Source organism: Panicum virgatum, chromosome 2N (genome assembly GCF_016808335.1).
Source record: "Panicum virgatum strain AP13 chromosome 2N, P.virgatum_v5, whole genome shotgun sequence".
NCBI lineage: Eukaryota > Viridiplantae > Streptophyta > Magnoliopsida > Poales > Poaceae > Panicum > Panicum virgatum.
Window position 1 is genome coordinate 42,870,622 of NC_053146.1, and position 11,803 is coordinate 42,882,424.

Genomic DNA, 11,803 nt, shown 5'->3' on the forward strand with positions numbered 1-11,803 from the left:
ACACTGGATCGAGGTACCTGAAGGATTCACACCAATCCTACCTTCACTGGATGAACGAGAACGCTCTACGGGTGGATATGGGCATACCCCTTGTCCCATGTCCAAAGCACACATACTCCAAAATCCACGGGTTAAGCGAGTCTGATTCCTATTCTGATTGGGAAGACGAACTCAATGACCTAATCCAATTCAGTAAAGATGCCCAAGCCAAGTCGACTCGAGCAAGAAAACCAAATCCGATCAGGACTCCCTTCCAAACTTGGTAATATATCCAACTCCGGAGGGCAGGACGGTGCGTTGGGAAGAGTCGGGGCTCGATAGTCGCTCTGCCAGGACCTCTGATCCTCAGTCCGTCGAGCTCCCATTCCAAACAGGTGCTCCACTAGACCCGCGGGAGGTTGGAGAAAACCAAGACATCGAAGACTTGTGTCGAGAAGTCCTCATGGTGCGGATCTCCGACTTCCATGAATCAGATGATGATTCGATGGAACGCCTCAACCTTGACTACTACCTCTCCGACAACATGGAGACGAGCCCAAAGGCGAACATAGAAGTCAAGACCAGCATCAAACAAGACCCACTCTTAGCTCCACCAACTGTGACGGTCACCGTCCAGTTGGAAGACGAGTTTGTGGTGGACGATCTCTACGAGCGCCGTCAAGTTCGCAACCAAAAGCGAGCCCTGCGACACCAGCGCGTAGCCGAACGCCGTTAGGAGCAACAAGGCGACAACTATGACTACTCCAACAACGACCTCCATAATGTTATTAACATTGGGAGGGACGCCCGCAGCTTGATCATCTCCAGAAGACAGGAGCAGGAGGAAATAGAGGCTTACAACCCTACTTCCAACTGCCGCATCCCTGAAGATCGTCCAGGACCTTCCCGGAAGTGCCGCTACAACAACGTTGACTCTCAAGGCATGTCCTGTGATCAGTGCCGCGTAAAAGGTAGCTTCTGTCAAAGAAATATTCACCAAATTGATACATGGCAAGTGCAGGTGCACCCGAAAGGCTCCCACTCGACCTTTGAGTGCAAAGACCTGCGCAAAGCCCTGGGCTCTCCTCTGACGCCTAATGCCTCACTGAGAGTCTAATCAACTATTGTATCCGATGAAATCATGCTAGATATTGTCATATTTAGTACGTTAAATAACCATTGTTAAAGTGCATATCACTCTAGGCAAGTGGCAGGTCTTAGTTAAGAGTCTAGTTTTGTCGAAGTCACAAGGTTATAGTCTGTTACCTCTAAGTCAAGTACTCACAAAATTATTCGTAATAAAGTCGGTTTCCATTACAAATTGACTACTCATGCCTGGATTTTGCATCCATAATTCTAATCTTAACATGGCCCATACTTGCTCACTAAGTATCTCAAGTTCCCTATCTTTCCAAAAAGATCCGGGACAATAGCAGAGTAGTTTTTTAGGCTGCATGCCTATCTAGGGTAATCCTACGGGATTCACTCTTATCCTTAAATAGGACAACCTACTTGATACCTCATTCCTTTGTAGGACTCTGACGAGCTAAAGTAGTTTTTTAGGTTGTGTGCCTATCTAGGGTAATCCTACGGGATTCACTCTTGTCCTTAATTAGAACAACCTACTTGATAGCTAATTCCTTTGTAGGACTCTGACGAGCCGAGTAGTTTTTTAGGCGGCTTGCCTATCTAGGTTTCCTACGGTATTCACTCTTGTCCTTAATTAGGACAACCTACTCGATAGCTCATTTCTTTGTAGGACTCTGATTAGCTGAGTAGTTTTTTAGGCTGCGTGCCTATCTCGAGTAATCCTACGGGGTTCACTCTTGTCCTTAACATTGGTATTTCTTAACGATCACAGATAAGATCTGCAAGCGCACGGAAAGTACCGTTGTAGCACTTCACCCGGAGAGTATTTAGGGTATCGTAATTTCAAAGGGAACGGAGGTGTAACGATCTTCTGGCTAGTGTAACCCACGAGAACAAGAAGTAGGAGAGTTTCGGGTAGTGTGATTTATCTAAGGATAAGGATCAAGGTAAGGTAAACTTAGGTTCGTCACTCGTTTACTTCGGGCACCGGTCTGACCCAGGTACTATTAGGAACCTCCGGCTTGTAGATCTACGCTGTACTCGGACAGGGGGGGAGTGCACTAACCACGAAGCAGCTTCGTAGCAGACCGACGGGGCTGTCACCACCCGCAGTCTATCCCGCAATACTGTGGAGCACGAGGCAAACAAAGGCAATATAGGACCTAATCACCACGCTTAAGCCTTCGAATACTACTCTAGCGTTGCAAAGGGTTACCCATCTTTATCAGGGGCCCTCTACCAGAGTATCCGCTACGAGAACGGACGATGAACCCATAAACAAATGAATAACTTAAGAATACTGATCCAAAAACTTACCAGAAGATGAACTCTGGATACTTACTCAAATGATTCGTATCCGTCGAAGTACAAGACGAAGAGAGGCTGACACGTCCGGCTCTTCTCCGATCCTCCACCTCGCACACTCACTACTCTAATGATACAAGTGGAGTCCTACTACTACTTCTCCTCCTTATGTATGTGAATGGGAAAAAGTTGAATGCCTTGAGAGGGCGTGTGGAGGCTCCTTTTATAGCTTGAAAGGTCGGTTCCCGCCATCATCTAGTATGGAAACTTGCTTTGCCTTTGGATGGATAAGAGCAAATCACCCGCCAAAGTGCACCTGGACGGATGCACGTCCAGGTTCGGCCGAACCAAGGGTTCGGCTGGCCCCACAGCACCGCCTTTGGCCACTGTCTTTTGTAGAGTGACTGGTAGGTGGGTCCTCTTCAGTATATGTCAGTCCCGGGGCTTCATTCGTCGGTTTGTTCTGTCTTGTGGGCCCTCTTTGTAAGTGTGATGCATGATTGGGTATTCTGTGCACTTGTGTTGTGTCTTTTGCTCATTTTATCCTTATTTCACGTATGGGTGCCTGCAATACAAGAATCACCAAAACTCGTGGAAATGGTTAGAAATGAGCCCTATAGCTATGTTCGGTGATTGAATGTTATGAAAAGACGCAGGAGTTGACGGTTTTATTTTCGACTTAAAGACCATCAACAACACCCCCACACTTAGCCTTTGCTTGTCCTCGAGTAAAGATGCGAAGACTAAGGCAGATGCAACTCCCTTGAAGAAACCTGCATACAATTTATTCAAAGTTTCTCCCAGACTTGTGAACTTTTAAGTGTCTACCATGCTTACATTGATAATTGAAACTTGGAACGGTTTAAACTTCAGATTCCTTAATCTCCCTTGATTGGAAACTTGGTTTTTATTAATTTTCAAAATCAAAAGATAGCCTAGCTCCTTGGTTTGTTCTCTCAAATCTCTCCTTTTTTTTGCTGTTTGGATTCCTCACCAAGGCAAATTACTGCTTTCTTTTTCACCTACCTTTAGGAAGGTTTAGGAAGGCTTATGTGGAGCTTAGGGTAAGGAAAAAGTTGAAGACATACCTGTTCCTCATATGTTACTAAGTTAAAGACCGGATCCTTAGGAGAAACAAGTCATGAACTTTGATCAAGATGTGCATGTGTGTGGAATTTTATGTGAACTCCTTTCATGAACTATTTCTCTCTTCTTTCTTTAGACATGAGCTATTTTTCTTTTGGGTCAGTTGGATCCATGCCACTCCAATTTCTTGAAATTGGATCTCATGTTGAAAATCATGCCACTGAGTGGCATGATTTTCAACATGACACCCAATTTCACGGAGTTGTGGTGGCATGAATCGAATTTTCCCTTTTCTTTTTTGAAATACTAGACCTTCATGTGTCCAGTTTTCTCTCTCTTTTTTTATGGGAAAATTCGATTCATGCCACCACAACTCCGTGAAATTGAGTTTCATGTTCAAAATCATGCCACTCAATGGCATGGATTTCAACATGAAATCCAATTTCAAGAAGTTGGAGTGGCATGGATCCAACTGACCCTTTTTTTAATACTTTGGACCTTCATGTGTCCAACTCTTTTTTTTTTTCTTTCATCATGCTTTCTCGGGCATGTCCTTTATTTCTTTAGCCCATGTCCTGAAAACTTGGAGAGAATAGTCATAAATAACATGAAGTTTTTATTTTGCGAAATGGAATGGATGAAATATTCATGCACAACTCCCGGTGTGGAAGTTGACAAAATATGTGGAGTGTATATGATCTTGCTCATGGGAGTATAAAATGCATTTCACATAGGATCACAATAATTTGACAAGGCTCAATGAGATAACAAGTTACATATGTAGAGGATTTTCAGTTTTGAACAACATACAGCCTTAAATAGGAATCTTATAAATAAACAAGGAGCCATGCTATTATATATTTATTTTTATAACACTACGTAGAACTACAAATTTGTAACGAGCACAAATGGCCTTTTGATAACGGGCATAGCACCCATTACCGTTATCGGGTTACTAATGACTCATCATTGGTAACGGACATTTGCTCATTACCAATAACAATCATTGGTAACGGACATTAAGTCAATGCCCGTTACCTATAACAGAATATCAGTAACTAGCATCAATTGCGCCCGTTACCGATAACAGAATATCAATAACAAACACCAATACGCCCGTTACCGATAACAGTCATAGGTAACGAGCATTATAGTAATGCCCGTTGCATATTTGGAATTAAAAAAATAAAAAAAATCAAAATTTCTTATATTCCTTAATTACATCCATACACAGTTACATCCATACATATCCATTACATTACATCCATACACAGTTACATCCATACTCATCAAAATTTCTACAACTGATAATCCATTACATAAGTCTGTATAAAATGAGTAGCCTTATGGCGTGAGACAAAGAAATGCATTAAATCCATAACATACAGTCTGTATAAAATGAGTAGCCTCCTCAAGAAATGAAGAACGCTGAAATTATGAAGTATCCAATATGTTAGTTTAACACAAAGGCAATCCATCTTCATGGAAGCCTTTGAATTGTAACACATGAACCACTAAAATGGAATGGATCCATATCAGTAGTTTGTTTATAAAATCTATCAAAATATGACCCCTTACCTGCAAACGAAGTGCTGATCAGATGACCTATCTCATATTAGATGATTATCCAAAACATGTAGATGAAAACTTAAAAGAAATACCTAGATTGATTTTGGAAGCAGCATTCCCCAGTGCATGAATAATACCAACTGTTCCGGAGGAGTTTCCAATCGTCTGCCTCATGAAGTATACCATTTTGCTTGACTCCTGCTTCATTTTTTTAGCCTTTTAGGACACTAATGAGGGAAAAAACATAACTATACTCTTAACAGTAAACAAGTTCAGTAATAGTCCAACAGTTAAGTTGGTAAAAACAGCTTTATCTCTCGCATAGATTCAAGTATTTGATGAAACTGAAACCTTTGATTTATGCGCTAAGAGTGCATGATTGATGAGCTAATTTGTCTATAGACTTAGAAGATTCAAGACGGGTGTAATTGATGATGCATGAATAATTTAATATCATCAGCTTAGACCTTTCTCATGGATAAAAACACAAGAGGGAGGTGAAATAGGTCTCGTTTTCTTTATTCTATAGACTTAGAAGAAAAAATACTTCTGCAGAAAATTACTAGCTAAATTGCAAGAAATATTGGACACATGATTCATATATATATATAAACAAGCATAGAGAAGGCCAGCCCTAAGAACAGAGACAAGACAGCTCTTGCATTATCCACATTGCCCTAGCACAGAAGCAACAAAAAGGAAGCTATACAGTCAATAATGGAAGCAACAAACTTTCTGAATTATGGTCTTAATTGAGAATTGACTAGTTTGATGTTTTGCACACACCAGCAATAGAATTGAAGTAAGATTTCGTTTACTTCATTTGAAGGAAAATGGAAGTTACGCAATTATGCTCTCTCAAGCAATACATCGACAAGTAACCCGAGGTTCCTAGCTTTATTGTCCTATTAGGTATTTCTATAAATATGTTGTATGCAGTGGCAATAGAATAATCACAATTGGATCACATACATCAGTAGAATGGGAGAAAGAGAGGAAACGAAGACATGCCTGGTGACGTCATGGGACGCATTCAACTTGTGGATATAGCAATCAGTGCTCGATCCAGCAGGTGGTCATTGAAGCATTTGCAGCACCTCCTCCTCGTGACGACGAGGGCACGCGTGACACTGGAGCATCTGCAAGGTCAAGCATGCATTAAATAAGACTTTGCTATTACTGCATGTATACATGCTCAATGTTGAATGGAAGATGCATGCACATGCTAAGGACAGATAGGTATAAATCAGGTTTGTAGATATAGTCATGCTGGGCAAATAAATTGAACCATATAGGATGCATGCTGAAAGTCACAGAAGGCATAAGCATGATGAGCTAATTCATGATCATTAATGACTTGATTTGGTGATCAAATAGTACTAGGAGAAGAGTGGTATGTTCTGTACCTACATCATCATCGATCCACGTTTTATCCATCAATATCTATATGGGCAATCAACTAGCTTGGATTTCAAAATGACCAAATAATACAGTTAAGAGACAACAAGCGCAACTAAATGACCAGATACATCCAATCTAAAATATACTATGATAGTGCATACACATGTAATAAATCCCTAGGTTGTTCTGTCTTTGACACCCCATTGAATCAATTAATGATACAGATATGAGATACCATCAGCTGCTCACTAACCTAGATGCAAACTGGAATAATCACATTAATAAGCAACTAACTATAAACATCATATTAAGCCCGGTATTTTTTTTATTAATTTCGAGGCAACTGATAACAGACTACCAAAAACCAATGGCGCAGTACAGAATACTGATATCATATCACAACGTCCATATGCCCCCAAGAAAAAAGCAGAAGAATACTATAATGCTCAGATCCTATCAGCTTAGGAGTAATTACCTGATGCAGAATCATGGGCTTGTTTGCAGTGGGAAGCTAATTTCAGTTCCCCATTTTTGCCTTTAACTACAAAAGATGGGATTTCGCATCCAGTATATAGATATATAGATGTCCCTTGGTTTCTAGAGTGCTTCAACTTGAAGAGCGCAAAGGGAACTGGTCAGAATCATGAGCGTGTACTAGAGGTATACTAGACAGGAACCGGTTCTTGTGCAGACTGCAGTACGGGTAACTGGAAATGCACATACGTAACAGTAGAATAGTATTCCCCAGTGACCAGATCAACAGAAGCTGCAAGTCCAGAATCTCCAGCTGAGTCAAATCCGGCCCGCAAGATGCAAGTGCGAGGTTGCGCCAACATATTACATACGCAGGGAGGGGCACAGAGGACTCACCACCTGAGAAAGCCGAGCAGCCGGCAGCCAGGCGACGGCCAGCACTTGCGTTGCCTGCCTTGGAGCGGAGAGCTGGCCGCAGTGCAGCTGGAAAGAACCGTCGAGGCGTCGACCCGAGATCCAGCGGCGGCTCGCTACCCCAGGCCGGCCGCCAGATCCGCCGGCAGGCCCCAGATCCGGCGGGGTGGAGGGGATGGGGGGAGCGGGAGGCCGGCGGAGGTAGAGGGGAGGGAGGTGACTGACGAGGGTGGAGGTGGAGGTAGAGGCAGAGCCAGAGCCAGAGGTAGAGGCGGCCTCAGATCCGAGTATACTTAATTATTTAACTATTTGTTATTCTTATAGATTGTACTTGCTCGATTGCCATCATCTCAAACGAATTTAATTTTTTGCTACCGCTCGCTCTCTATTCGAAGCTAAATTTTTACCAATTTTGCCGATGGGCTGGCCAGATCGAGCCATGTCACCTTCTTGCTAGCTTGTAGTGCGCACGTGAAATGTCCCTCGTGCCCTGACCCTTTCTCTACCCCGTGAGAACGCCACGACCCGCCTCCACCTCGTGCTTGGGCCACCGTGATGTGCTCAGGTGCTGGCGGGCGCCGTGTCACCACCGCCGCCTCCGCCGTCGTAGGGCACCAGCTCGTTGCCGGCGTCCTGACTCGTGTCGTCGCCAGACGCCGCGGCGGGCGGCGGGAGGGCGATGGACTCGCCCGAGATCTTCTCCAGGCAGGCGATGATGGCGGCCTCGCGCGCCGCGGCGCTGGCGCGGTCCTGCGTGCGCGCTCGCCTGGTGCTCGATCAGCCGCTGCACCAGCAGCTCAAAGAAGGACGCCGATGCGCTCAGTTGCTCCTACTGCCGGCGCTTGCGCTTGCGCCGCACCGGGTCCGCGAGCGGCTGCGGCTGCGGGGGCTGCACCACCGCCGCCGCGTCCTCCCCGGCTGACGTGTCCGATGTGTTGAGCTGCGGCGCGTCCGGGGCCACCACGCCCGGGAGGTTGGCCATGGCCGGGTCTAGGATGGCATTGTCGTCGCCGGTGAGGCCGGAGCCGGAGCCCATCTGCACGCCACTCCTCCCCGGCTTGTAAATGGCCTCCAGTTCGCTGAACAGCTTGTAGTTGCTGCCGCCCGCGAACGCGGCAGCGGCCGCTGCCGCGGCAGTCGGCGCCGGGGACTCCGGTGTGGCCACCTTCTCCTTCCCCGGCGTCCTCTTGTTGCTGCTCGTGCTGTGTATGTAGTCGATGTCGAGCAGCTCTTTCTCAATCATGCCACTATTATTGGCGTCCTCTGCTCCCTCACGAGCATCCGAAGCAGAGCAAGCAAACAAGATGCAGCCTTGTTTTTTTTTTTTTGGATTTGGGTCCGCCAAGAACCGCTAGTGTAGTGGGGGCGAGGAGTTCATGGCGGCTGCCAGGAACGAAGGGACGCCCGGAGGGGCCGCGCCGCCGGAGGCCGCACTTCCGGTGCCCGCCCTGGAGCTCTCCGGCACGGCCTCGACATCGAATTCCAGGTGGTGTGGGTGGTGGTGCGGCTGCTGGTGCGGCTGGTGCTGGTGGTGCTGCGGAGCTCATCTCGCCGGGGCCGACTGCTGCTGCGGCGGCGGGGGCTTGTGGTGGTGGTGTTGCTGCTCGTGGAAGAGCTGGAGGTGGTGCCCCGCGGCGGCGGCCTGGTGCAGCTGCTGCTGCGTGAAGGGTGCCTGGGGGGGTGCGGCGTCGGCGCGGGGTTAAGAAAGGGCCAGGGGCACGACGGTCATTTCACGTGCGCCCTACACGCTGGCAACGTGACATGGCTCGATCTGGCCAGCCATGTCGGCAAAATTGGCAGAAATTTAGCTTCAGATAGAGAGTGATGGCAAAAAAATTAGGTTCATTTGGGATGATGGCAATCGAGCAGGTGCAATCCGTAAGGATAGCAAATAGTTAAATACCCCCAGATCCGTGTCTGCTGGAGGGAGAGGTAGGGGGTGGGCGGACACGAGAAGGGGGGTCGGGGTGGTGTGGGCGGACGTGAGACGCAAATTAACGGGATTGAAATCAAAATTCGGGTCCGGAAGCTGTGATGGGTAACAGACATTCTGTGGTCCGTTACAACAAATATTAAAGATAACGGGCGATAGTTAACAGACGTAGACTCATTGGTAACGGACCTTTTCGTTAACATCCGTTACCTTTAATATTTTTGGTAACGGGCCACATAAGTTCGTTACCGATGCCACGTTACCTATTTGAGATTTTCATATAGTGTAAAAGAAATTCCAAGTACTTTGCAAGGGAGAACTAGTTTCTATTTATTTTAACCATATCTCAAGAGTCAATTACTAGATAGTATGGGGTCCCTATCATGTATAGGTTCACAAGAATGAGATAAAAACAAGGAATAAGAAGTATACAAATTTTATCATGAAGTGCATGGAGTGCATAGTTCTTTTTTAATTTTTATTTATGGAGCTTTTGTGCAGGATTTTCATTGGAACATTGGGGAACAGAGGGAGAGATGCAAACCGAAGTTCAGGAGAATGTAGGGCCGAGATGGGCCCTCCTTGGGCTCGGCCGAACCCTAGGGTCAGCCGGCCCAGGAGTGACCCAGCTGGCCCTGTCCTTTTTGCACGTGGTCTGTCTCGGTGTTGTATGCTGAGTTAGATACGTGCTGCTCCCCCACACTGGACTTTTATCTGCGATCTTATTCAAAAACATATGGAAACAAAAACAAAACTCTTCCAATTTTGAAAACCGGGGAGTTGATCTTTATTGAATTATCAAAATGGGGCACATTGCATTTCAAAGGGAAATACATAAAAGATAAAAACTGAAAGGTAAATGTGGTGTGCCCAAGGATAACTGTGAAGGGTGATGTGCAGTCTAATGGTTGCCCTTCTTGACACATTTCTCTAGGCGTTCTATCTTAACACCTAGACCGAGGTGGAGCGTATCGTAGTCGTCCTTGACGAACTTGAGCTCTAGAGTGAGCTCCGCCACGCGATTGCTAAGCTCCTTGTGGCCATCGCGCAATTTAATGACTGTGCGGAGGAGCTGAGCGACCTTAGGTCCTTTGAGGACCTGCTCATCTTCGCTCTCATATTGCCCATCGGGGCGCGTGATCGGAGGAGGGGGAATATGCCTCTTAACGCGTTTGACACCCTTAGGGGAGGATGCCACGGACTCGGCCTCTCCTTTATCCTTAGGAGAGAGTCCGGGCATCAACCCCTTACCGTACCCACCGCCTGGGGTACGGATGCCTACAACGTGAAAATGTTGTGGAGGTGAAGGTGTCGTGGTCGTGTGTGTGGGTGTGGTTACATAGTTATGGCTAACTACGTTGCCACTCTTTGAATACAGTGAGTACACATATTCTTCCCCCTCTTCTAGCGGCCTAGGCGGAAGCGGATCAGCGAAGAGGCGCTTGGAGACGTCCTTTGGCACTAGAATGCCCGTGGTCGGCCATGTAGAACCTCCAGCACCCGGGCACCTGCCTCTCTTGGCGGAGATCTTCCTGATGACGCGCGGTGTCGAGCGGGCGGCCGAGGGGCTGCCCTGAGGGTTCGGCCAAACTAGGGGTTCAGCCGACCCCCCTTTGGTGCCTCCCGGCATCCCCTCCGACGCTAGTGCAGGGATGACCGCCAATGGTGTCTTGGCAATGTGCTCGGCCTCCTGGTCGATGTCCATGGCTGCAAGTGCGAGGTTTGCTGGTGAGGGCTCTCCCTCGAGGGCGAAGGTGGATGAGGTTTCATTGAATGGGACGATCACCTTGCCGGCCATGGGGATTGTCTAGAGATGTGGAGAGGAAGAGAGCAAAGAGATCAAGAATGGAGATGAGGATGAGAGAAGGAGGAGAGGATTATTTTAAAGGCAAAACCGGGAGAAAACTTCCATTCTGCATCCTGGTACGTATGAAAATGCAAAGTGGCCATTTAAGAGACTTCAAATACGAAATTTGAAGTGCTCTCTCTCTGCCAGGTGGGGTCGGCCGACCCAGGGGTTCGGCCGGCCCCACTTGGGCTCCTCTGACCCTCAATTTTCTCTCATGGGTCAGGGGCCAAGGGATGGCCCACGTGCAAGTGGTTTCGGGTTTTATCTGTGTGCTGAAGAGTTTGAAAAGCATTGAATTCTATTAAGTTTATAGTATCAAACCCTTCACTGGAATTATATGGCATATGAAAAACTTTTAAACGATGGCCATTTACCTTGAATAACTTACCGTCGTCGTCTTGGAGCGTGACGGCCCCGTGTGAAGATGCGTTGACGACGGTGTATGGTCCCTTCCACTTGCTCCGGAGCTTGCTCTCGCCGAAGAGCTTAACCCTGGAACTAAATAATAATACCATATCTCCAGGTTTGAATTATTTCGGCTTGATCCTCTTGTCGTTCCATCTTTTTGTTCTATCCTTGTAAAATTTGGCACTGTGGTAGGCCTTCTCTCTCCATTCTTCTAACTCTGCCAGCTGGATTTGTCGATTCTTTTCGGCATGCTTCAAATCCATGTTCCATTGCCAAATGGCGCAATGGGCCCTGTG

The 11,803-nt window shown here is 46.7% G+C and overlaps 1 long non-coding RNA gene and 1 pseudogene across 1 annotated transcript; both read right to left on the minus strand.

Annotated features, from left to right (window-relative positions):
* Window positions 1-4,645: 4,645 nt before the first annotated feature.
* LOC120660567 lies at window positions 4,646-5,225 on the minus strand. Its single transcript, XR_005669647.1, has 2 exons — window positions 5,121-5,225; window positions 4,646-5,037 (listed from the first exon to the last, which is right to left on the minus strand). It is a non-coding gene; the product is annotated as an uncharacterized LOC120660567 (long non-coding RNA).
* Window positions 5,226-6,043: 818 nt separating this feature from the next.
* On the minus strand, window positions 6,044-8,959 carry LOC120660563 (annotated as a pseudogene).
* Window positions 8,960-11,803: the final 2,844 nt, after the last annotated feature.